The following is a 24,669-nucleotide window of genomic DNA, read 5'->3' on the forward strand; positions in this document are numbered from 1 at the left end:
TTTCATCTTTAAATATAGTTACATGTTTTTAAACTGAGCTTACACCCACTGTTTTATGAACTGCAAATTAATCAGATAGCTCCCTGAGAACAAAAAGGTTTTGACCTAAACTAGTTGCCCAGGCTCCATTACTATTTTCAGTTTAATGTTACCCATATCCATCCTCACATTTTGGAAAGGAAACAAGGGCTGTGCAACAAAGTTTCTTTGTTTTCCTAAGAACTAAAAATGTGCCGTATGTAGACCAAACAATAAAAATAAACTACTGAACTACCTTCTAATGCATGGGGGTTCTGGAGAGAGGAAACCATGGATATTTAGAGGCATAAAGTGAGTCATTGTGCTAGTTAAAGAATTTTATAAGGCGAGCTCTGTGGGTTTGAGTTGCATCTGTTACCTTTCCAACTAGAACTGAGGGGTATGCAGGAAAAAGAATGTTGGATTTAATCATGCCTTATAGTGACTGCATTGTACTTAGGCTAAGCTTCTAACTGGGATCTAGACCATAAGAGAACAAAATCGTTAGTCTTTCTTCTTTGTATAAGTTTTGCCTTAGATGGATTCCAATTAAATGACCTAAACAATAATTTTACACCAGGTAAGCTGCAGAATGCTGTTAACAAACTACTTACATTAAAAAAAAAAAAAGTAATAAATGTTCTGTAACACTTGAGAACATAAAAAAAAAATTTCCAAGCCAGAAACCCCCTCACAGCTATTTTTCTTATTAAAAGATAACCATGCTTGCATTTATGACAGTTCTTAGAAGCAATAATGGACTGGGTTGCTATGCTGTGAGATGCAGAACAATGAAATAATTGTTTCTCTTGGTATTGGCTTCCTGGAAACAAATTCTGTGTAAATTACTTAGCTGAAAGCGTGACAACAGTCTTGTGTTCTGCTTTCTTCGGTTCATGGTTAAAAATCATAACTCTTTTATAATAATAAAAAAGTAACATTTATCAGTTCTGGCCTTTCTTTTGCTTCAACTTTTTTTCCCCTTTTATATTTTCAGGTCAGTTTCATGAATTCAAAAGCAACTTACCAGTGATTTCTGGGAGCTGGGGCTGATTCTCTTGTGTATTTGTAAGTATTTATTATTTTCTCTGTTATGTGCACCCTTCTAATACTCTTTTGATATGGGGAATGGAAATAATTTTGAAATGTCACTGTTGTATCACATGTTTTAGCATGTTCATTTAGCAAGAATTTGACCTCACTACTTTTTTTTTTTGCCACCAACTTATGGGTCTGTTATTCTGAATAGCAGAATACTGAATTAACAGTAAATATTATTATTTCAAACTTTATTTTTGTAATAATAACAATGTCATTTTTGTAATAATAACAACGATGGGAGAACAGCTTAACGTAACACATCAATGGTGGCACTTGCATCAAATTTCTGCAATAAAAATCATTTCTAGAAAAGAACTGGGGCTGTGACTCAAGACAGGCAGGACTTTTAGAGGAAATGCTGTGTGGTGTTGTTGAGGAAACACTGGGAGGACCAGCATCTGCTGAACTAGGAATACATTTTTGTATCCTTGAGAAATCTGGCTTTTATTTTTTCAGCATAACCATAATCATTGAGGCCACAGCTCGGGAACATTTTCAGAGTATACCTGAGCTCAAATACATCAAATGGGAATACACCTCAACAGAAATGTGTTGAGAAAGGGAAAACCAGAGGAGAGGCTCTAGGAGGAAGATAATTATTCATGAAACAAATAGAAAACTTTCAGAATTTCTGTTTTGGATGGTCCTCAGCTTTAGTCAAGTACAATAAGGAAAATCTAATGGGCTCTAGACTTGGCATGATATAAATTATTGCAATAGCTCATGTATGATGTAGTATAAATGAAACCAATCTTTGCAGCTTGGTCTCTTAAGTCACAAATATAGTTTATGAATAAATATTTATTCAATCATTTGTGGAAAAAGATGTTCACAAAACTGCATTCATCAGGGAAAAAGTATGGCCTCTCAATATGGAAATGTGTTCAATTTGTACTAACCCTTCCTCTTTACAAATGTTCATTTTCACATATAGTTTTGCTATTGTATTTGCACTTTGCTTCATTTACAGGTCAGCATTTTTTTAAAGGAACATTTTCAGTCAGAGATAAAGAAAATATTATCAAACAAGATAAACAGTTCAAAACCAAGTATTACCACTGAAAAATAGTTCTGAGAAGGCAATACAAAGTGATTACTGAATTGAGAATGAGGAATTTGTTATATTCTTTCTGGCTTTGCTACTTTTTTTTTTTTAAGCAATCAGTTTCTTTTCTTCATTTTTCTCTTTTATAAATGGAAATAGTAATATATTAATCTATACAAAGAGTAGCTCTTCATACCTCAATATAGAGCACACTTTCCAAGGAAAGCAATGGAATAAATTCCATGGTAGTTTCGTGATGAAATTTTTGTGTCCTAAGCTAATTGGGTGAGAAGTTGTAAGTATTGTTCAGTTCATGTAGTGTCAGAAACATAAAAAAGGGCTTTAGTAATTACAGTGTGGACTGCTGCTCTGAGTCCTGCTCCTCTTGGCTGACACCAACACAGAGCTGCAGTAACAAAAGTGGTGTGGAAAAGTCCTTTGAAATCAATCCTTGGGTTTAGGTCAATCAAGGAAGGGTTTAAACTCCCATGGGAGGTGTGGACAGTTTTGATCACACGACTGGCTGCTGTTAGTCCAGCTGAGAGCCCTGGCGTGCTGGGATGTGGGATGGGATGTGCCTGGGCAATGAAGATGATGATGAAATGATGAGGCACAGCCTGGCCTGTGCTCAGTGTCCTCCTCAAGCCACACCTCAGCCACAGTGACATGAATATGTGCAGGAGCCAACACCGTGCTGGCTGTTCTTCCCTGCTTCAGTGACTCATTTTAGTGTTTAGCACTATATAGCTTGAAACATATGCTAACCTTAAGTTCACATAAACTGAAAATAAAATGAAATGTAGGAGGTACAACTGATGGATTCAGCCCTGTGTTTCCTCACATACTGAGAAAAGCATTGAAGTATTTCTACAGTAATCCAGGTTTAGATCTTAAATCATCTCAATTACCTCTCCAAACTTACAAATATTCTGTACATGAGTTAGGCAGATACAGATTCTTACTATGCACTAACAGGACTATGTACAGGGTCATAAATGAGACTGATAAAATAGACTACTAGCACAGGCTGTGACCTCAGGTACCTTTCCACTTAAAGACTTGATTTCTGCAAATATTTATGCCTGTGAGCTGACCATGGGAGCTGATGGACTCGGGATCAGGAGCTGGGGATGCACAAACAGGCCCCAAGCAAAGGAGGAGGTGGGAGCTCCAGGGCTTGGCATGGAAGACAAGAAGTTTGCTTGTATAAGGGGTTTTGAGAATAAATTCTAAGCAGTATTTTAAAAATGCTAATGAGAAGTGTATACCTTTTTCATGTTATGCTAGAATATTTGGGCATGTTTTTATAGCGTGTTTGTTTGATCTGTACTCCAAAGGGAAGGAGTGCAGATCAGTGCTGGGAAGATTGATCTTTGAAACTCTGCATATTTTTATATGGGAATATAGCAAGATCAGCTAAATGCTGCTATAGGTCTAGACCAAAGCTATTTCAACCAGGGGCTATACTAACTTTTCCCTCAAATTTTTGAAAGTTTTGTCATAGATGCATTCTGCTGTAACATGTAATTACTTGGATCATCCAGTTCAGGCAACTTTGGGATTTTATTTGTCATATTTGGCTAGTTTTGTTCAGGGGAAAACAGGATTGATGATTCATACCAAAGTAAATTTCACGGAAAATGTGACATTTGTGCTTTTGTTTTATGCCCACAGAGTAATTGTCCTAACTAAAGGTTACTTTTTTTTTTCAAGAATGTGGTTTTAACGTGGTTTAATTTATTTAATTGTTCTTCTCAAGTAGGTTTGTCCAGTAGTAAACTGCAGCAGTTATTTAAAGGTATAAATGGCAAAATAAATGTCATCTAATAGCACAGCATTTAAACCCGACTTTGCTTGTACATCAGCAATTAGATCCATCTTTTAACTAGCAGTTCAGTTTCTGTGCAAACATTTTATTGTGACTTGGCTACAATGTGAAAGCATTGACAGAGTGAGAAAAATAAAACCTGAAATGAGGGTGTTAAAGCCCATGAAACTTCAGTGTTTTGAGCTCTATGGTGAAAAACCTGTGTTGAAAATATGGTGAAAAAATTTAATAGTATTTGGGAACAAAATCAAATTTCTTGAAAAACGAACAGGATTTTTATTTTAAGAAGGTTTGAGAACAGAACCAGAAACACTTAGGGAACACACACATGACACAACAAAACTGGCATTGTGGATAGGTAAATTTTATTTTTTCAAACACTTTGATCAGCATATCAACAGAAGCATGCTCTGCTTCAAACTCAATATTTAATATTTTTCCCCAATCTTATTTTTAAGGCAACATTTGTACTTTTTTGTTTGTTTAGTTTGGACTGTTTCTATTTACATTATGGAGCATCTGAACAAACAGATTTGTGCTTTGTATTTATACCAGCTTGTTTAAAAGGAGAAAATTATTTAATTGTGAATATTTTATAACAAAGTCAAAGAAAGCACAGCTTATTTGGAGCAAATGAAGTCTTTGGTACTATTACCTTATGGGTTTAATTGAAAAAATGTGATGTTCTACTGAATTACAGGTGATATATTTGGGAAAATATATGGTGTCTACCTTCCACAAAAACAATACACTGAACTCAAGTCTCAAAAAGTTCATCTCCATTTTTCTCTTCTCAAGACAGGGCTGTTAATCAGCATTTTGGTCAAGGAGATGTTTGCCAGTTTATCACACAGCTCTTTGTGTAAAGAGCTGAGTATTTCAAAGTTCCTGTTAGGACAGCCAAGGGATGCCCAACCAGAATCTCTGCTGCAACACCTGTGCCTTTTTTGGCACGAGTGTGCTGGAGGTATCAGAGACCTTCATCCTCTTCTGCCTCCTTCCCTGCTGACATAAAATAATCTGCTTGAACCATCATTTAACTAGACCCTCAGCAATTTGAAGCTCTGTTTTCCTGGGTTTATTTTATAAATGGTGAATATAAAATCGATATCTTTTGGAACCCTATCTTGCTGTTTTTGTGTAAGGATTGCAACACACAAATTTTCTAATAAGAAACAAATTTCCAGTATATAACATGTGGTGTAAATAGATAAAAAGAAGACACCTGCCTTGAAGAATTTTTTAGTCTGAGAAAAAATTCCTAAATATATATATATATATCTTAGATGTTTTTAAGAGACAGTAAGCTGAGTAAAAAGCATTTATTTCTACTCAGCTCAGACCTGGTCCCCAAATACATTTGCCAGTGAGGATCTGACAGATCCATCTGGAGTTTTGTAGCTGTACCTGAAGAGAGGAAGGTGTGGGAAAAGGACTCAAGGGAGGGAAAGGGGGCTGGGCCAGCCCTCTGCTATGAGCAGCCCACAACTCAAATACCAAAAGTTCCGTTTGTTTTTCAGTGCCTGAAGTTCTCTCTCTCCCCAGCCTGTGCTTCCAGCTGGGATGTCTGATGGACTCCCCTGGGTGATTTTATCTCAAGCTGTGTGGTTGTGGGAGGTCACCCAGGGACTTGTAGTTCCAATAGAAGGAAAGTCTGTTGCTTGATGCTGGCACAGAAACCTGCTCCTATGTGAGATCCCCTTTACTCTGACTGCAGCAGACATGATTTTGGCTGCCTCTCCACTGACCATGCGGGCTGTTTCTTGCTAGTAAGCAAGCAAATAAACGGGTACACAGAATGCTTGTATTGTGAAAGCATTGTATTCGTTTTACACAGCTTTTCTTACCATAAACAAATAGAGCACTTAAACTGCTTGTGGGATTTTGATATTTAGTGGAGCCCAGAAATCTCCTACAGTTCTTTACGAAGAATGAAATGTATGGCACAAGAGAAAATGCACGAAATACCAGGTTTGATCCACATAAACCCAAGGGGTTTCAGGCTCTAAGACTCTTTACTGGAACGAGGACACCAGTGGTGGGCAGGAGCACCATGCAAGCAGCTCCTGACACGCTGCACAAGGGCAGGGGCCACACGTGCTGTCATTGCTGAATTCCTGGTGAAGTTGAGCCATTCAGTGAAGCTGCTGCTAGAAAGGCTTTTTCTCTTGCAGGGGGTTGTCGTGCTCTGTGTGTAAGCAGGGCTTCCTCGCTCTGCTGCTGCTCCATATGTGTGCTGGATGAGATCCGTGCAATGCACTGCATCCATCTGCTGTCTCAAAACTCCTTTGCAAAAGTGCTAAGCAATGAAATGCAAATCCTCATCCAAACGATTCTATATGCTGCTGAAGTTGCTTGCAATGCTTGGGAGTATTTCTGTTAAGAAGCACAAATAAGAATATAGAAGCCAAGTCCTTGCACTGGTCCATACCTGGGCAGGTTTTCAGCACGGGATTGGCATTTGCAGAGACCAAATATTTCTGGAAGAAATGGTTGTTCATCATAAACCCAAAGTTTCCAGTAATTTAATAACTACAGTGCAGTGTCTCAGGAAAGCTGTAAAGAGAATTTCCTTTAAGCCACGCTGTGAGTAATAAATTATAGATAGTATTTCTCATTTTACGTAAATAAAAAGAAGAATGTCTTGTTCTGCAGTATGGATGAACAATACCAACAGCTGATGTCAGCATTAACTTTTCAAATCACATTACTTAAAAGAGCAAGGGTTATAAAGTGCCCACAGACAGCTTCATTTTCTCTCTATCTTCCTAATGCCCAGATACCAATGTCTGTTTGATTCATTTATTGACATAAAACAGAATTGCTTAGAACTAACCACTCATTCATCATAATCACAGTTACAAGAGAGAGCAGGGTAAGAGGTTAACTGCTTGCTAGATGTATCAAGATCTTTGCTATATACCAAAGCCTGACTCGATAGAAATCTGATAATAGTCTACTGAAGGTAAAATATAAGTGTTAATAGCTAAATAAAAAAAAAAAATTGATAAAGACTAGGCTGTAAAATACTCACATTTCTAAAGTTAATTAAAAAGAGCTGATCAAAGTGAAGGCCACATTAAAAATGTTACTTTAAGATATTAAAGGTATGATAAAGTATAAAGCTAAAGTATAAAATAAGTGTATTTAGAAAAAGTAATTTCCCATTTTTTGGTCTTTTTAGCAATGCTTTAACTAATAATTAAAATACAAATAATGTGAAAATGTTAATTTTTTAATTTTAGTGGTTTAAGTTCCCGCACAGTGATGAGGAATTGGTATTTTTATGTGTCTACATTAACAAGACATTGAACAAAATCAATTTGAAGTAAGTGGGAGCAGCTTCTCTTCTAAATACATGCATTTGATGGATACAGTAGTGTGCATCATAAAATATTCAAAGGCTACACTTAATTGTGTAAATATAATCCTGGCTCTGAAACTTGGTCTCAAAGATGCTCCCTGCAGGATCCAAAAAGCCCCAGGGAGTAATTAATCCAATTCTCCAACGCTAAACCAAAGCAGGTTACATGAGTTTTATCACTCACTTCAGCCTTTCCCAATGAAAAAAGTGTAAAACTTCACTCCAAGTTCTTGTTTTCAGGAGCTGAGACACATGGTCTTGCAGAAAACCTAAATTCTTGTAGGGCAGCAGAGTGAAGAGGAATGAGTAGCTAAAAAACTGGCTGTGAATAGGAAATTCCTACTTTACTGTATCTTTAGCATCTCAAATGATTTACTAGCTCGGAATATAACAATTTTTAAAACACAACTACTGTTAGATCTGCTGAACTGATCAGAGTAAAGCTCAGGAATCTGAAGCCAAGCTTCATAAAGTGAAAGTGAAGTAAAAGTTTCCCCCCTCTCAAATAATTAACTCATAATTAACTACCTAAAACTTGAGAGGTGTTTCTACAGCAGGCACAGGAGATCAGAAATGTGGTTGACTTCAGAGTGTATGATATTAATTTAATTCTCGATTCTATTTCAGCAATACCTTTATGAACATCACATCAGGCAGCCCTTTGCCTTTCAGAGACAAGTAAAAATGTTCTAGAATTTACCTGGTTTACTAAAAAATTCTGTGATGTCCATTAATTCATTCTTGCTTCACCTGTATTTCTGAGATATTTTTCAGACTAGAGCACCCCACTTTATCAGAACACACGTTACCAATTTGTTTAAAATAGGACATTTTCTCTTTTCTTTGTATGTCTTTTGGGTTTGTTTGTACTCTTGACATTTTCTTTGTTCCATCTTTACAGAGTGATTACACTTTGTGTAAAATCCAGCAGTGAAATGAAATAGCTGAAATTATTCTTTCTAAATGCAAGTTCTTATGTGTCAACACAAGGTTTCGTGTCACTTTACAGCTTCTCAACCCAATATTTTTAAAGCATTGTTAGAAAGTCTTAATTTTATGGAACATTTCCTCCTCCAAATGAACATAGAGATTTTAATATTAATTTTTGAAAAGCCATTTACCCTTCAACCATTGAATCTCCCCCCATGCCCTGTATCCACTAAAGAGTCGTTATTAGAACTCTCTGGTTCTATCTTGCTTGGGGAACTTTTTAACATTACCAGGTTATTGGCCTTTTAATCGATTATATTTTAAGGTAGCACCCCACCCTAGCAAACAGCACATGTATAAATATATATAAATATATCTGTATTGAAAGGAACCTCTTGCCCAAAGGTTTGCTTGATGTAAACTCTGATATATTCACTCACCTTGGAAATATCAGATATTGGTTGCTGTCCACTCCAAGATTTTTCTGATTCATTATGGGAACTTAATATGGATCTTGAAATGTGCTAAAGAAACAAACAAACTGCATTTGTGATGCTTGGCAGCCCCATTCCTAAATAATCCCACCTAGGAGGTGACTATCACCATCATCATGTCTGTGCAGAATTTTTCTGTTAGTTACTTGATTTTTGAAGTCTTGTTTTTAAAAATGTTTTTCTATGGACATAACTAACTTTTAGAGGTTGATGAGGATAGCATAACCACACTCATTCAATTATCTTTTTTGCTGAATTCTCCAAAACACTTGGAAGACATGAATGTTCTTGCTCCAGATTCCAGATTTGTACATTAGATAAAATATATGTGGCCTCCTTGCAGGTCAACTTGAATAATTACATAATTATGGAAAACCAAAAATTTCTCTACCTGTAATTTTTTTAATTGAACTTGTACATTCTGATTGCCACAGTTTGCTTTATGGTTTGGTTTCATATTGTGCAATATTGAGCAGTGAGTTGTAACAATAATCAGTGTTGTGCACTGTTTTAAACATTTAGGCAGAATTCACCCATTCAAAGAGAGTTGTTTTTTTTTTTAAGACTTCATAGATTCTTGTACTTTACCCCAGAGACATGCCAGCCTAGCCTTCTTTTTAGTCTTTTCCCCCTTCTCTTTTTAATTCTGGTGTTTTGTTTGTGTGTGTGAATAAACTCCTTCACTCCTCCAAAACAGCCATCCCTTTGAGATGTCTGCTGGTCTTGGGTTTTTCCTCACCCACCCACCTGCCATTAACCATTTGGTTACCACTTGAAATGCTTCATCACTGAGATTCAAACTCATTGTCCCATGGCCATTGTTGCTTAGCAGAACACCCATGCTTGCTTTCTACACAAACACACACACACAAATTAATAAGTGAGTGGAACTCCTCCTCCTCTGTGCTCCAGAAGGAGCTGCTCCAAAAAGAAGCCATTTATAGTATCAATAAGCTGCTTCTCCAAACCATGTACAGATGTGTTATTCAACCAGTTAATATTGGGGTAGTTAAAATCACCCATTATTATTTTTCTGGCAGATTTTGCCACTTCATTAATATCTTTCAACATACTGAGTTGCTTGGCTGTTCCTTCTTTTACATGGCTTATATCATATCATGCCATCACAGCATATTCTGTAGTTTCGAGTTAATTGCCCAATTAACAGTGGTATTCATGAAGTGCTAGGAAAATTCCACAACTAATGATTTGGACAATTTCAAAATAGGTTGGTATTTCATAGTTTAAAATGTCAAACATGCCAATAGCTGCAAGCTTAAGACCGTGCAGGCTTAGAACCCAATAGCTCGAAAATTCTGCATCTCAAAAAATCATAATCCAGCCCTCAGAAACATTCCCAGACCCAAGTATATCACTGTAGGGAAGTTCTGCACTACATTAATTTCTTCCTAGACCAGTGAGGTGGAAGCATGAAATGAGGCCTCCTTGGTTTCTTCTCTATTTTGTGAGAATATGGAATAAATACCTTCTGGCAGCAGTGGATGTACCCTCACCCCCAGCCTGGCCCCAGATGAGGTTTATGGCAGCACTGGGAACACTGCTGCAATAATGGTTGTTTATATGCTTACCAGCATATAAAATGAAGGCAAAATGAAGATGTGAGAGTGTTGGAAGGTTGTAGGATTTGCTAGGGCACTTTGTACTTTTCTTTCCCGTTGCCTGGATTAGGTAGGGATATTAACAATGCATAGTTAGCTTTGATGGGTCATTGTTCCCAGATGCAACTGAGAGTTGCCAATAGACTCTCTAGGCAGTGATCTGATTTTTTTTTGTTTTGTCTCACCAGCTGCCATGCAGAGATGCCAGGGGATACAGTGCCTCTCCTTTCTGCCTTTTCTCTGCACCTACTGTGCCATTTTTGAGCTGCAGAACTGAGGTCATGCCATGGAATTAGTTTACAGAGTCTGGGGAAGGGCTGGGGCTGTAAAATAATTCCATTATCACTACTGAAGAAAGACAGTATTCATTTTCAGTCTTGAAACTCGGGGTCAGAGACATGGGTGTGATAAAGGAGACAAGCCTCAGAGCTAAAGGATCACGGGCTCAGGGGGCATTTCTAACATTTCACACAGAATCACAGAATATCCTGAGTTGGAAGGGACCCACAAGGATCATTGAGTGCCACTCCTGGCCCTGCACAGGACAAATCACACCCATAAATATCACACCATGTGCTTGAGAGCCCTGTCCAAACTCTTCTTGAGCTCTCTCAGGCTTGGTGCTGTGACACTGGGGAACTGTTCCAGAGCCCAAACTCCCTCTGGGTGAGGAACCTTTTCCTGATACCCAACCCAAACCTCCCCTGACACTCTTAGAGCATTTTAATTTCCCTGTTTATCCAGTCTACTGAGACTGTATTGGTGATCTAATGCAAGCTGCTCAAGGTATATACATATGTGATTAAGGCCTTAATTCAGCAAGGTGCTTTAAGTATTTTGAGGTGCTTCATTGCAGCAGTTAAAAACCCTGTGAATACTGAAGTCTTTGCTGGATTGTACTGATTAGGTAAGTATGGCTGCTGGATGGCTTTTAAAAATTAAATTACTGAAATACTGTGTTGTTTAGATCTTCCTTTTAGTCCTTCTTGGAGTTGTGGCAGATTCTTTAGGATGTTATAATTTACATTTTATAACAAAAATATAGCGAATTGTCTTGTCTCATTTCTCTTGGCAACTCAGCAAGCTATCATTAACATTTTTCATCAGTATTCTGTTTAGAGTTTTCTAAACTGAACAGTATAGTGGCAACAGCTCATTTTTAGATGCTGTTACAGTTCTTTCACATCTTTATAGTACTGTAGTAAAGCTGAATTTACTGGCTACCTTGAAAGCAGAGTAAGGCAGCATTAGAATCTACATTAAAGTGATTCAATACTCTTTAGAGAAAAGCCTTCTTAACATGAGATCAGACACAGTATGTGTTTTGGGGGCAGTTTTATAAGGATTGCCAATAAACTTGAACGCCACCAACAACAGCTGCTTTTTGAAATATTGCTCTGTCCAGCCCAATGAAATTTAGGGGATTTCTCTTTGCTTTGTAAGCACATGTGATCAACATTAACATTCAGGGGAGCAGCACCTGCAGGTGGAAGGGAGGCTATATCCTATCCTGGAGAATAATGTGGTGGTTTAACTGGGAAAAGATGGGGAGGATCAGCTTCCCTGCACTTGTTTCTCCTTGAGAGTTGGTGCCAGTCTCTGGGGTAAGTACCATGCTCTGATATATTTTTTCTTAACGTTCTTCTTGGTGGCTGTTAAGATTCTTTCCAGTTTGGGTGAAGAAAGTTTTCATGAGCTAAGAAAAACCCTTCAAGGTCATTCAGTGTTTGTGTCCAGGCAGGTTGACCTGTGGTTATTGTTCCTGGTTTTATGGTCAGCAGCTCATTTCATCTTTGTTTCCTTTCTTAATCTTTGATAATTTTACTTTTTTTTTTTTTTTAAACTTAGAAGGGATGGCAAATTCTGGTGCCCAAAAGAGGGATTAGCCACAAATGGCTGTAACACTGCTTTCAATTATTACAATTATAAATACAGTAGTGGTAGTAACAACTGCTGCTACTTGTATTACCATTCAGTAGGGGCAATTTTAAACTATTGACATGTTAATAGCTCTCAAGCTGCCCACATTCACCAGGAAATATCTGACTGCTTTTAAATGGTGCATGTTCTCCATGTTCTACTTATTACAGAAATTATACATGGTTCTTCCCTTTTGACCATTTTTCAATAAATACGTGCCAAAGGCTTATTTTCAGATTAAGCTTCAGTTTTAGAAGTATCCCCTTCAGCCAATCATAATTCTAGAGAATATTGCATCTATATAGCAATGGGAAAAAATTTGGAAGAAGTTTTAAACAAAATTATTTTGTGTAAGATATGTTCATGTGGTTCCTATCTAGCACAATAAAGCATTTAGTGTTCATCAAAGAAATGCTTTCACTACCTTCAATGCAGTAGTTTGATGTTATTTATTTAAAAATGTGTCAGATTTTTAAGTGTTTTTTTTTTTTTTTAGGTCAGATTTAGGTAAGTTAATTACATTGGTGCTGTAATAAATTTTGAGAATATGACAAATGAATGTCATCATCAAACAGAAAAATATGAAAAAAAAATTAAGATATCTTTTAAAAATGGTTGTCTCTGATTCAATTAAAGTTTTTGTTTTATTCCAAAATAGGAATAAAACTAAGTGAATTCCAAAGTAAGTTCCTTCTGCTATTAATCAGTTGCACAAATTCTACAAACTGGAAAACAGCAGGGATGTAAAGAGTAGTTGAGCATTCATTGTTAATATAATCACAATATTACCATTAATGACTATAGGGAAAAATGCAGTATTAAAAATGAAACAGAATTAAAGAGAACTATTTTTGCAGATAAAAAAATAGAATTGCCAATTAAGAATTTACTTATGAAATTAAAATGGACTGGTGACAGAGCATAGATATAAGTAGTATAATTTGAATTCCAAGATCTAGAAATATTTTGTGTTTTATCCAGCTGCAAACTAAAACTTTATTTCATGTAAAATGAGATTTATAATAAATATATTAAACTTTGTGTTCATAATTTAACATTCATCGTTGATAATGCTCAAGAATTTTGAGAATTGGTGTTTAACATTCACGTTAGGAGTTCCCAAATAATTGGCTAGAGCCATTAAAACAGGTATTTTTAACCTTTCAGTAATGCATATGAAAAGTCACTGAAATATGTTACAAATGTTTAATTGTGCCCAGGGAAGGTATAAGTGATATTACTAAAGGGAGCAGTTTTAGCCTTTAGCTCTTTGCACTGAAAAGCAGATTACTTAGCTGAGTCAAACTTGCTTTCTAGTTTCTCTGCCAAATTTGACCAGATTTCTTTGGTAGTGTTGCAAAAGTCTTTTTGCAAAACCACTTTCTAAGCCTAACAAAGCTGGAAGAAGTGTTGAATTCTGCTGTCCTCAAGTGTTCCTTCTCTCTTCAAAGATGTAAGATTACAATTTTTGGTATTTTTGTGAGTCGAAGGGAGAGGTTATCTGGTGTTAGGGAAAGCTGCATTTTTTTGAGACATTTTTTTTTTAAAGAAAGCAAATACTTGTCTCATAAGAACAACCTTGTGGATTAGCCCCTTATGCAGTGTTTAAGGCCAATTTATTTGAAACAGCAGTTCCAAAAAAGAGGGAGAAAGGAAAGAAAATGATGATTTCTAATTACAGCTATTTCCTGGACCGTTTCTCTGTTTTGCTGTCAAGATCCTGAAAAAAAAACCAAAAAAAACCCTAAGAGTTTACAAACTTTAAACTCTAAAGGTGATCGTAGACACATCCTGTTCTTGGTTAAAGGTTCTGCTATATCACTGCTAGGACAAAAAAAGTGAAGTGCCTCTCCACCAGCTGCAGAGAAAGAAGGTGATTTGAATGTTAATGAAGGACAGAAGTTTCATAGTAACAGAAAAACAGAGGCTCTATAGATAAGAGAATATTTTCCCAGGACGTCTCAGTCTGCAGTTGTTGTAACCGGAGGAAGTAATATTACTAAGGAAGTATTTAAATGTCTTTAACAGATATTAGATGATGAAGTGGAGTAGTCATTATATTCCTATCCAAGCTCCAGTGCATGAGAGGTCTATTGAAACACAGTCTTTTGAGAATATCCACTTAGTCCTGTTTCTAGACTCCCACATTAGTGTGGGCATCCTATTAATCTACAGAGCTCTAACACAAAAGATTTCTCAGAGAAGTTACTAAAGTTTCTCTTTAATATGCCAAAAAAGATCATAAGGTTCAATGTTTTTATAAATTTAAATGCCAACACTCCCTTTCTGCTCTTCTGTCTCTGCTGGAAAAAAAATTCCTGACCCAATAGCATTGAAATTCTTTCATGTTATTTCCACGTGAGTTTTTTTTTTTTTTACATATCTTGTACCTGACTGTACCCTTGAATTGTTCATAGCTCTCAATGCAAACACAAGAATTCCTTTTTACTCCTGCTTTCTCTTTAGTTCTGGTCATTCATTGTTTCAGGAGCCACAGGACACAATCCATTCTTTTAAACTGTCTGATCCATTCCTGTTGGTTGTCCCACAACACAAACTGGCATTCAGAGCCTTCTGTGCCATTCCAGTTTTAGTATTCGAGTCAACCTACCTGTACTTTGAGTTATTCCAATCACAGAATGGCCTGGGTTGGAAGGAATCTTAAAGATCATTTTATTCCAACCCCCTGCCATGGGCAGGGACAGTTTCCACTATCCCAGGTTGCTCAGAGCCCATCCAGCCTGGCCTTGAGCACTGCCAGGGATGGAGAATCCACAGCTTCTGGGGAAACCTGTGCCAGTGTCTCACCAGCCTCACAGTGGAATTTCTTCCTAACATCTAATCTACACCTCTCCTGTTTCAGTTTAAAGTCATTCCCCTGTGTCCCATCACTACATGCCCCTGTAAAAACTCCTTGTTGGTTTCCTTGTAGCCCCCCATTCTGATACTGGATGGCTGCTCTAAGGTTTCTGCATAGTGGTTGGTTATTATTAAAAGCATTATTATTGGTGCCCTCGGCAGTTGTTGGAGTTTTTTAAAGCAGGTTAACAGGAAAGCAGCAGTGAGTTCACAACAGCACCACTGAATAGCTCAGAGAGGCTGTGAGCCTGTAAAGGTTCTGCATTTGTCATTCTGACGGATGATTTTCCTGCCCATGAAATAAGGGAAGTAATCCGTCCTCATTCTGCTTCGTTCTCTCTAAGCAGAGGCATATATTTAGTTGCCAAAATCTCCTTTCCATTCTTCAACTGATCCCAGGGAAAGATGGAAATATGTTGAAAAGCCTGTGACACATGGAGGATGAGCAGTTCTCTGCTCCCAGAGCACCCATCTGCAGTGCTTGACAACCCCACACTTTCCTTTGCTCTTATTTAGTGCCTTGATGGAACTGCTGTGGGATCCATTAAGATTAAATTTCTGCCATCCATAGGAGATGTGTGGCTTTCTGCAATAATAAAGCCCAATCCTGGCTCTCTGAATACCCAGTAGTGAGCAGAATGAAGATCAAACTGGCTTAAGCTAAAACTGAGGAACATGCAACTGGTGGTGTCCCTCCAAAATGTCTTTCCCTGTTGCTGTCTGTTGACTGTATCTGACACTGACCCGAGAGATTTCAGATAAATATGAATAATACTCACTCTGGAGGAGAAAAAAAAGGAGCTCTATAACAAAGTGTTATTTCAAAATGTTGATTTGTGAGGACAATGGAACAATGATCTCTCTTTTCCCCTTAGATTCTGGTTTTTACTCACTTTTTTTTCCCCATATCCCTACCCTGTAATTTCTTCTGTGTAAGATGACAAACTCTGAAAAGCACTTATGTAATAGTCAACAGGCCAATTTCACTTTCTTGCTAACTATCTTTGAGTACCTACTGTTGTCAACATTACCATGATATCTGAGTATCTTGCAATAATTTTTATTTTTTTGAATAATGCTAACTTTAGATCATTTAAAAGGAAGGAAGTGATAGCCTTGCTCACAGTTCCCAGTCAGGATTGGAAACTCATGTACAGAGTTTTGAAAATCCTCTCTTGCATCTTCCATTGACACTGGTCAAAGTTACAGAAATTATAAGTTAGTTGCTTTTTGTTCTTTTTTTCTTTTTCTTTATTCCAGCAGAATGCATCTGTATTCAACAACCAGGGTGAATTAGCCACTGCTGGGGGTTTGATATTACCAGTACAAGTTCAATAGAATTGTTTTGATTTGCCTAATCTAAGTTTAGCTTTATACCTCTAAACTATATCAAAGTGACTTCAGTAAAGTCACCCTTTTCATTTATTCATCTCAAAAAATTGGTAAAATGTCAGTGGTGTAACGGGATCAAATATGCAGATGCTCCTTCTTGTACTATTTTTACACTTGTACAGGGAGATGCTGGAGGTTAATTCTGGATGGAGACGAGAAGCTGAGTGAGGAAGTAAAATGAAGATCTTTGGAAGCTTAGACATGTAGTCCTGCTTGTTATCTTTAAATATAATGCAGCCTGTTGTCATGTGCTGCCAACGTCAAATATCATCTGAGCATTCTTTGGACCATTTGTCTCCACGTGCTACTGGCAAGTGCTTCTGTCCATTTCTTAGTCATCCCCACTGGACTTTTCCTGTGCTAACATCTCTTCCTGAATGCAAACCAGCTCTGCCAGCAGGAGAAATTTGTGTCTGTCCCATGCATTACTACAATCGTGACTTAAAAGGCCACTCCTTAATTCCTTCCAGCTAAAGTTTCTTCTTATTCTAGATTAGTGTGTGAAGGTGTCTCCTTTGAAGGCAATTCATTTCAAACTGTTTTACATCTTTGATTTGTTCTATCAAGTGGTACTGGACATAAAAAAGCCAGAATGTTCCCAGGTACAGCCTTTAGCAATGTTTCTGTGCAATTACTGAGGTAGGGAAAAAAGGGAAAGGGTAATAATTCTCATTGCTGGTTTTCTTACAATAGAAGGTATGTGTGTAAATCAGATACGGACTATAAATCAGAGTTATTTTCATGAATTCTTTGGTTAATGTTTTGTTCATATTTGCATGTTGGAAAGATGATTCTGGAGAACAGCTGAGTAGGAGGATTCTTCTCTGTAGCCAGCCCTGACTGATAGCTTTGAAGCGATCTCCTTTGCAGTCTGTGAGAACATATCATTCTACAGGAGATGGGATCTGCTGGACATGCTCTTGAAGAAACAGACAAGTTAGCAACATTTTCCACTGGCAGATCTCCAGGGAAAAATATTTCTTATAGTTCTTGTGTATCTTTACACTTCATCTGCATGCTTTAATTTTTGTGTCTCAGTAAGCTGCTCACAGGGTAGAAGTAGCTGCAGAGTTAAAAGTGGTCGCAGCTTTTGACCACGAAATATTTTATTCCAGAGCACTTCTAAAGTATCTGAAGACTGAATAACCACAGTATCAGTTTCAAAATGCCAGTTTCACTGTGTGCATCTAGGGAATGCTTCAGATACCTGCCTCAGACAACCTTGACAGCAGATCCTACCAGGACCTCTGTGACCAGTAATTTCTGCCAGAAATCCCAGCAGATTTCTCTCAGAGTTTGCTTTAGATTCGACAGAAGTCTGAAGCCAGCCTGGCAGTTGTAATAAGTTTTATAGAATGCTGGAATATGTGAAAAATTCCCTTCAGTTCAATTCAGGAGTCTAAATCCTTCTGCAAGTTTAAAGTAGCAATGCTTATAAGTGTCCAAGCCACTTTTTTAAAAACTCGAGTGAGAATGCTCATTTGTTATTAAATTTGAATTTTCTTCTTTAGGATCATTTAAAACATGTTACAAGAGGTTTGCTGTTGAAAACAGGATGAACAGAGCTTTGCTAACTGACTAATTAAAAGTTTAATCAGCTAACTGTACTTTTTGCTTAGTATTTCTGAAGCCTAGAGCTTCAGTGGAGATCAGATTGCTCTTTAAAAACCCGTTTGTGCAATGATTCCATTTCCTCCTTTTAACTGTTTTGAGTACAGCCTCAGTGTGCTATGGTGACAGGGAGAGGAGTGGAGCTGCCTCACCCTCTGAGCAAATAGCTGAATCCAGGAAATGTAGTCCTTGGTGGTAAGCTTGTGGAAAGGGATCAAAAGTGTCCTGTCGGGTAAAAAACTTAGGGAAAGCTAATATATTCTTTCATTTCTGAGTTTTTTTGAGAATTGCCTTTTCAAAATTTGTTCCTCTGAAGTCCGAGCTGGGTGGCAAGTTGCCACTTGTTTGTTTGTCCTGTACTTTGGTGTGTTCTTAAAAACTTTGGGGTATTCATTTCTGAAAATTCTGTGTGCTACTCTGTATTATCGTATCTAAACACTAAATTTCTTTCAGTAGAATACATTAAATGTGTATGACAGGGAAGTACAAAAAAATACATGGAAAAAGTGAACTGGATAATGAAATTCATTGTGGTTAGACAATTTTCTAATAAGTAAGAACACGTGTTTGCTATCTGCTATCAAATATTGACTTACTGTGAGATTTTTTTTTCACTGAATATCAAAGATAGAAAAACACCCACGACTGTGGATTTGCCATTGACTTGCATTTATTGATTCCAGAAAAGCCATTTTATTTGACTGCAAACTTATTTTTTCACTTGAGGAAAATGAAACTCTTTATCATGAATATGTTCAGCATGCCATGAAGAAAACTTCTTTCAGCTCATACTTGGTTGCTTTCAGTTTGTTCTGCAGTACAGTGAGATTTTTATATTAAATGATAAAATTGACCTAGACTGGAACAGGAGAGCACAGATGTCCCAACAGTTTGGAAGCTGAGAGGAAAACAGACCAATCCCTTAACTTACAAGTGACATTTACTACATTTTAGTAATTTTATGCTTTTATGTGACTACAACCTGCTACTTTACATTGCTAGAGAATGGTTAATGAAATAAGCAGTGTCTTCTGAAGGAAAGCCAGAGAAGCTGGCAGACAGCACTGAAATGCATAGGGAGAGGTGGAACAGTTTAACAAATGGGAGGAACCTGTTTAGAATTTATCATCACATTGCATGCACAATAAGGATTATTATTGACTTATTGATTGATCAATAAAGATACATTCAAATATATTACCCAAGTAGTTGTACATGTGAGGCTTAAACTCAATTAGAAAACAGAAGAAGAAGACTGTGTCTTTTAGGTCAGGCCTGTCCTGCATTCATAGAATCCATCATTATCCACTTTTAGTAAATCAGATGAGGCTTGTAGTCCTAGAGCAGTAAATATGATCTTGGAACATCACTCTGCACAGGATAAGTGTTTATAAGAATAATAAGGAATTGGGGAACAGTTGTGGTGTTGTGAATGATACACTGATGTGCATCAGTCCAGCTGAAGGTTGATAATTAACTTATGCTAAAGTGTTACAGTGAATCAGTAAGAAGTCAAAGTATTCAAGGCATGTGCTCTGCTGTAGAACTCTAAATAAAGGCATTGTACTTCTGTTGGTGCACATGCTCAGAAAAAATGAGCATACATTAGTGACCTGAGGTTAATATTTTTCATGAGCAATTTGTGCTGTATGCACCTTTTTGGTTCTTGTTGTCCTTGATTTTTGTTGGATAGGCCTCTGATATTTGGAAGATAGGATGTAAATTGAAAGGGCACATCTAGCACAAGGAAAGGGACTCTTATCCAAATTTTAAAAATAAGAATCATATGATTTTAAAGTAGGCAGCCACCTGAGGTGAGTCTGCAGGAGTCATTTGATGCAGTAGATGAGGAAAGTTTTACAAATAAACATGCAGATAAGTCAATAGTTTCCGTTTCAGCATCCTGTACAAAGAAAAGCACGTCTGGATGAGTGATCTGATTTGTTTTTGTCCTGCAAAGCCATGAAATCCAACTTGGCTTTCTGATGCAGACCAAGCTGGGTGGTGGATTAGGTGTAGATGATATTAAAAGAGGAAAAATGGACACTTGGCAAACCTAGCAGATATTTTGACACACTCTTGGAGCTGATGAGAATAATCATAAATTTAAATGTTACCTTACCTTGCACAGAAACCAGACTTAATAAACGGCTTTGAATTTTTCATGAATCACTGAGTACCCTGTTTTAGTAATAAGACCAAGGTTTTTGGTGGGGGAATTGGGAGGAACAGGGCCATGAAAGATGCTATAAGGCTACTGATGGAGTGTCGTATAATTTTACTAGTTGCATAACTGCTTTTAACTACTAAATTCTCTCTGATTAAAATAACAATCGAGCTTGTAATTTTTCTGAACAGCTGCTGCTACAGGGGGTCATTACCTTGGAGAGCTTTGAAATAATCGTACTCCTAATACATGAGTTATGTAGTCTCGTGTTTTACAGCAATGCACAAAGTTTAAAGTCTATAGTAGAATGTTATTTGAAAGCTGTCAAACCATGTTAAAAAAGACTGCATCGTCAAAGGCCCTTGTGGCCAGGATTCAACATGTAGCCTTGTCTTACTCATTATAAAATGCATGTTTATAAAGTTCCACAGAGCATCCAATTCCCAATTCACTTATATCAGCAAGACTTAACTTGCTCATTAATCTAAATTCTTTTGCAACTTTAATCTACATGTTTAATTAATCATAAAATGAGGCGGTAAGTAATTTCAGCAATGTGTGGCTTGTTATCAGATGCATTTAATCACTCTTCTGTGAGCTCATTTGGAAACACCTGAAGATGTCGAGAGCAGTTTGAATAAGCATAAATTATTCTTTGTCAGTGTACTTCACTCAACTAATAAGACATTAATTTAAAAGGCACTGTTCGTCATTTTTAGATCTTCACCAATATTTTTAGCTTAGCAGTATAAATCTAATTGTACATACTATGATTCCCAACATAGTGCCCAACATTGAAAAGGGTAAGAGTTATATTGAATTCATTTTTCTTATTTACATGTAATTATATCATGTAATCGTAATTTTAATGAGGATTAACCATAGGTATCAAATCTGTTAACTGTTCAAATGTTTTTGGAATAAGCTGCTAATTACTTGAAATGCTAAAGAATATTAGATGGTACAAAGAGTTATGGATTCTGGTTTTTCTTTCCAGATAATAGCTCTTGTCATATTTGGAGCAGTTGTCACATAGTAACTTGCTGTAGATGTGTCTAAGTAGCTCAAATGTAGGTAGGATTAGCTTTTGAAAATACAGAAACAAAGACTGCAATATTTCTGGGCCCATTACATGAATAGCTGCTCTTTCACATGCTTATGTGGGATTACTTTGAATGGAAAATAATATTCCCATTTTTCCTAGTCACTTAACTATTATGTAGTTGGTGATGGCATTCTAAAAAAAAAAAAAAAAAAAAAAAGACATGACCTCAGAATATGTATTTCAAAGGAGCTGAGTAAGTCATACATCTCTTCATGTCAAGAAAATGGGAATAAAAATGACATTTTATTGAATGTCATCACCTGTCTCTCTCTGGAGTAAGAGAGGATGACATTCTATAAGAATAATTATTCCACTGGAAACAAATTTATTTGCTTGCCATGGAGCATCTCAGTTAATCTTGCTTTTGAACAGTGGACTACATTCAATAGTTGACTGGTATGTTCCAGGAGGGATCAAAACAGGAAAGGGGAGGATATACCATTTTGCCATGAAGTACAAATCACTTCCCTGCATTTTTTTTCCTGCTGTATTTAATGTCTGTGAAAGAACTCTTGTTTTCTCTGACAGAGCAGTGCTCTAACAAGAATAATATTGCTCCAAGAGCCCTGCCATGTTCAAGTTGCTGCACCATTTATACTATAGCAATAAATTGTGGCAGTTGATCCTTTTCCCCTGCTGTCTACGTGCTCCTTTCTCCTACAATCTAGGTTTTATTTTTATTCAGCTGCCTTTTGCAGATGGAACTGATTGTTTGTTTCTAGAGCTCTGAGAGTTTGAGAACAGTAAACCTTTTGCAGCATCATATAGTACCTATCACCAGGCTGGACAGTTTAACAACGTTTTATGAAACCACAAAAAAACCTGTGTACAGATTACATTTAGGGTCTGACTAAAACACATACAAACAAGGAAATATGAGCTCCTTCTAGGCCTTGCTCCATGTAAACGTTTATTCCAACTTATTTACTCCCCAGACCATAATGAGTCCTTCACACGTGTTACTTGGCCTGCTTTTGTCTGCAAAATGTCTCCTGAAACATCTGTGCTCGAGTTCCAAGATAAAAAAGAAAAAAGTCTTAGTTCAGTAAACTGAAAAATAACCAGTTCAATTTTTCTGTAATTGCTCCTAAGTTAGAGAGTTATCAATGCCTGACTGTAAATATTTCAGTGTGTGTGGATGGATTTTCAGGAATCTTTCAGCCTGTTGCTGTGTCTATAATTTGATAATTTGAACCATTGTTACCTACGTTCAAGTAGCTAATTTTTTTCTGTGGGTAGCCCAAGATGAAGACTAATTTTTTTCCCTCTTTTTCTTTTTTTTAATTTTATTTTTTTTTTCTACATTATAGACAACCAGAGCTAAAATGTGGGAGTGTTGTAAGAGATCCTAGAACAAAAGGCATCGTTCTAGTAATTGCTTTAATAGATAGCTGATATACAACTTGTGATAACTGTAAGGAAAAAAAATGAGTGTACTTCGTTAGGCAGCAAGAGAATTTGTGAAGTTTTTCTGCTAATCACATTGGCCTTTGAAGGGAACCTTCTAATCACTTGTTTATATAGAAATTGCAGAGAGTTCGTGCTAAATACATCCAATTTGCATAATATATTTTGGCCTTTTTCTAATTGTTTGGATTTATCTGTTATCTGCTTCAAGCCAAAAATATTTATCGACTTTATGGACTCATATGGGATGTTTTAAATGGAAATTCTTCATAAAGATACAGCTTTTATATTTGCAAAGCCCATGTTTTCCTTTTGCAAGTGAGAATCCTGTCTTTGACAGGAAAAACTTGCATTAAATTCCAGGGTTAAAAACTTGAATGAAAAGTGTTCCCTCAAAGAAGGAAAACAAACTAAAAAAAGGAATTTTTGCCTCATCCAATTTGTGCCTTTAAAGTTTCCATTTCCAAATGTTTAAATTTGAGATGTAATACTCCTTGAAATGTACAGAAGATGAGATTCTTCTGCTTACATTACTCTGTCATGGCTTGAACAAAAAATCCCAACCCAAATCCCAAAAATCCTACATTGTAAGAAGTCTGTAAGAGGTGGAATCATGGTGTTCTGTCATAAACTTCTAGAAATAATGTGGCACCATAACAGCAGAGGTGTTTGTATTAGAGGACCTGATTAATTGTACTTAAAAAAGGCAGAGAATAAATTTCTTGAGGAAAAAGATAAAATTGCTCAGCTCTGGTTGCCTCATATCATTTTAGTCATAGTAGAAATTCAAGTAGCTACGTGGAAGAATCATGTGTGAAAGCCATATATGCCAGCAAACACACAAAACAGCTGAATTTTCCCCAGAAATGGAAAAATAGTGGATGCCATAGAAATTAGACTGAATGTGTGTATGGAATGCTGCAAGGCCAAACCTACAATGGACAAAGAATTGAAGAGCTAGCAATGGCTTGAAAAAAACCCAAATATATTTATTAGCTGAACACTCTCCTAAAAGGGAGGAAACACAGTAACAATTCTCCCAAAACTTTATTTGCTCTGATAAATATGACTGTGAAATATTTCATTTTGAAAATGCCCAGCTGGAGGGAACTGCTAATCTATGGTTTCCAGAAATGCACTTGCAATTTTTTTTTAGCTACCTTTGAGTGGTTGGGACTCATTATTTCTAGAAAGCAAAGGATCTGGCAGCCAAGCACAATCTCAGTTTTGGAACAAAACTTCAAAAGGTAAATCTCTTAGCTGAGGGCAATGAATCTGATGTTTTTTTTCACTAGTTACATGTGTTTGAGAGACTGTTCTCTCTTTTACCAAAATGTGTATCTGACTCTTTTGCTTGTGTCAAAATATGAATTGGAATGAATGACCTCTTCCTGTTCCTAAAGAAAGTGCCTCACTTCTGGGATTGGTTCTTTGTGGGAACTTCTGCCTGTTGGGTGAAAAACAAATCTTGTGCTAATTCACTTGTATCTGAATTTATGAGATAATTTTATTATTTATGAATTTAATTATGATTTTGGTGCTTGGTCACTGGGGCCACAATGCAAGTGCAGCAGTGGTGGTGTTCCACATCTTGTCCTGGTCTCTTATTTAGTGTACAATGATCCATTAATTCAAAATTGTTGAAGATTCTCGTGTTGCAAAGGATCCACATAAATGAGGAATGATGTGGGGTACAAGGACAGTCCTGAGTTACTTGAGGCATTGAATTTGGCCAGTAGTTGCTCTTTTTGGCATAAAATTAGTTCAGTGTGAGGTGAATTTTTGCATCACAAAATGCAGCTTGTGAAC

At 36.8% G+C, this 24,669-nt stretch overlaps 1 protein-coding gene across 4 annotated transcripts in view; it reads left to right on the forward strand.

Moving 5' to 3' along the window:
• Positions 1 to 24,669, forward strand: part of SOX6 (SRY-box transcription factor 6) — a 372,885-nt gene that overhangs the window by 55,311 nt on the left and 292,905 nt on the right. For all 4 annotated transcript variants that reach the window (XM_088175661.1, XM_088175662.1, XM_088175667.1 and 1 more), the window contains one exon: positions 1,016 to 1,086. The gene's annotated coding sequence lies outside the window, so the exon portion shown is untranslated. The remainder of the gene's footprint in view (positions 1 to 1,015; positions 1,087 to 24,669) is intronic.

Source organism: Sturnus vulgaris, chromosome 18 (assembly GCF_052056855.1).
Source record: "Sturnus vulgaris isolate bStuVul1 chromosome 18, bStuVul1.hap1, whole genome shotgun sequence".
Classification (NCBI taxonomy): Eukaryota; Metazoa; Chordata; class Aves; order Passeriformes; family Sturnidae; genus Sturnus; species Sturnus vulgaris.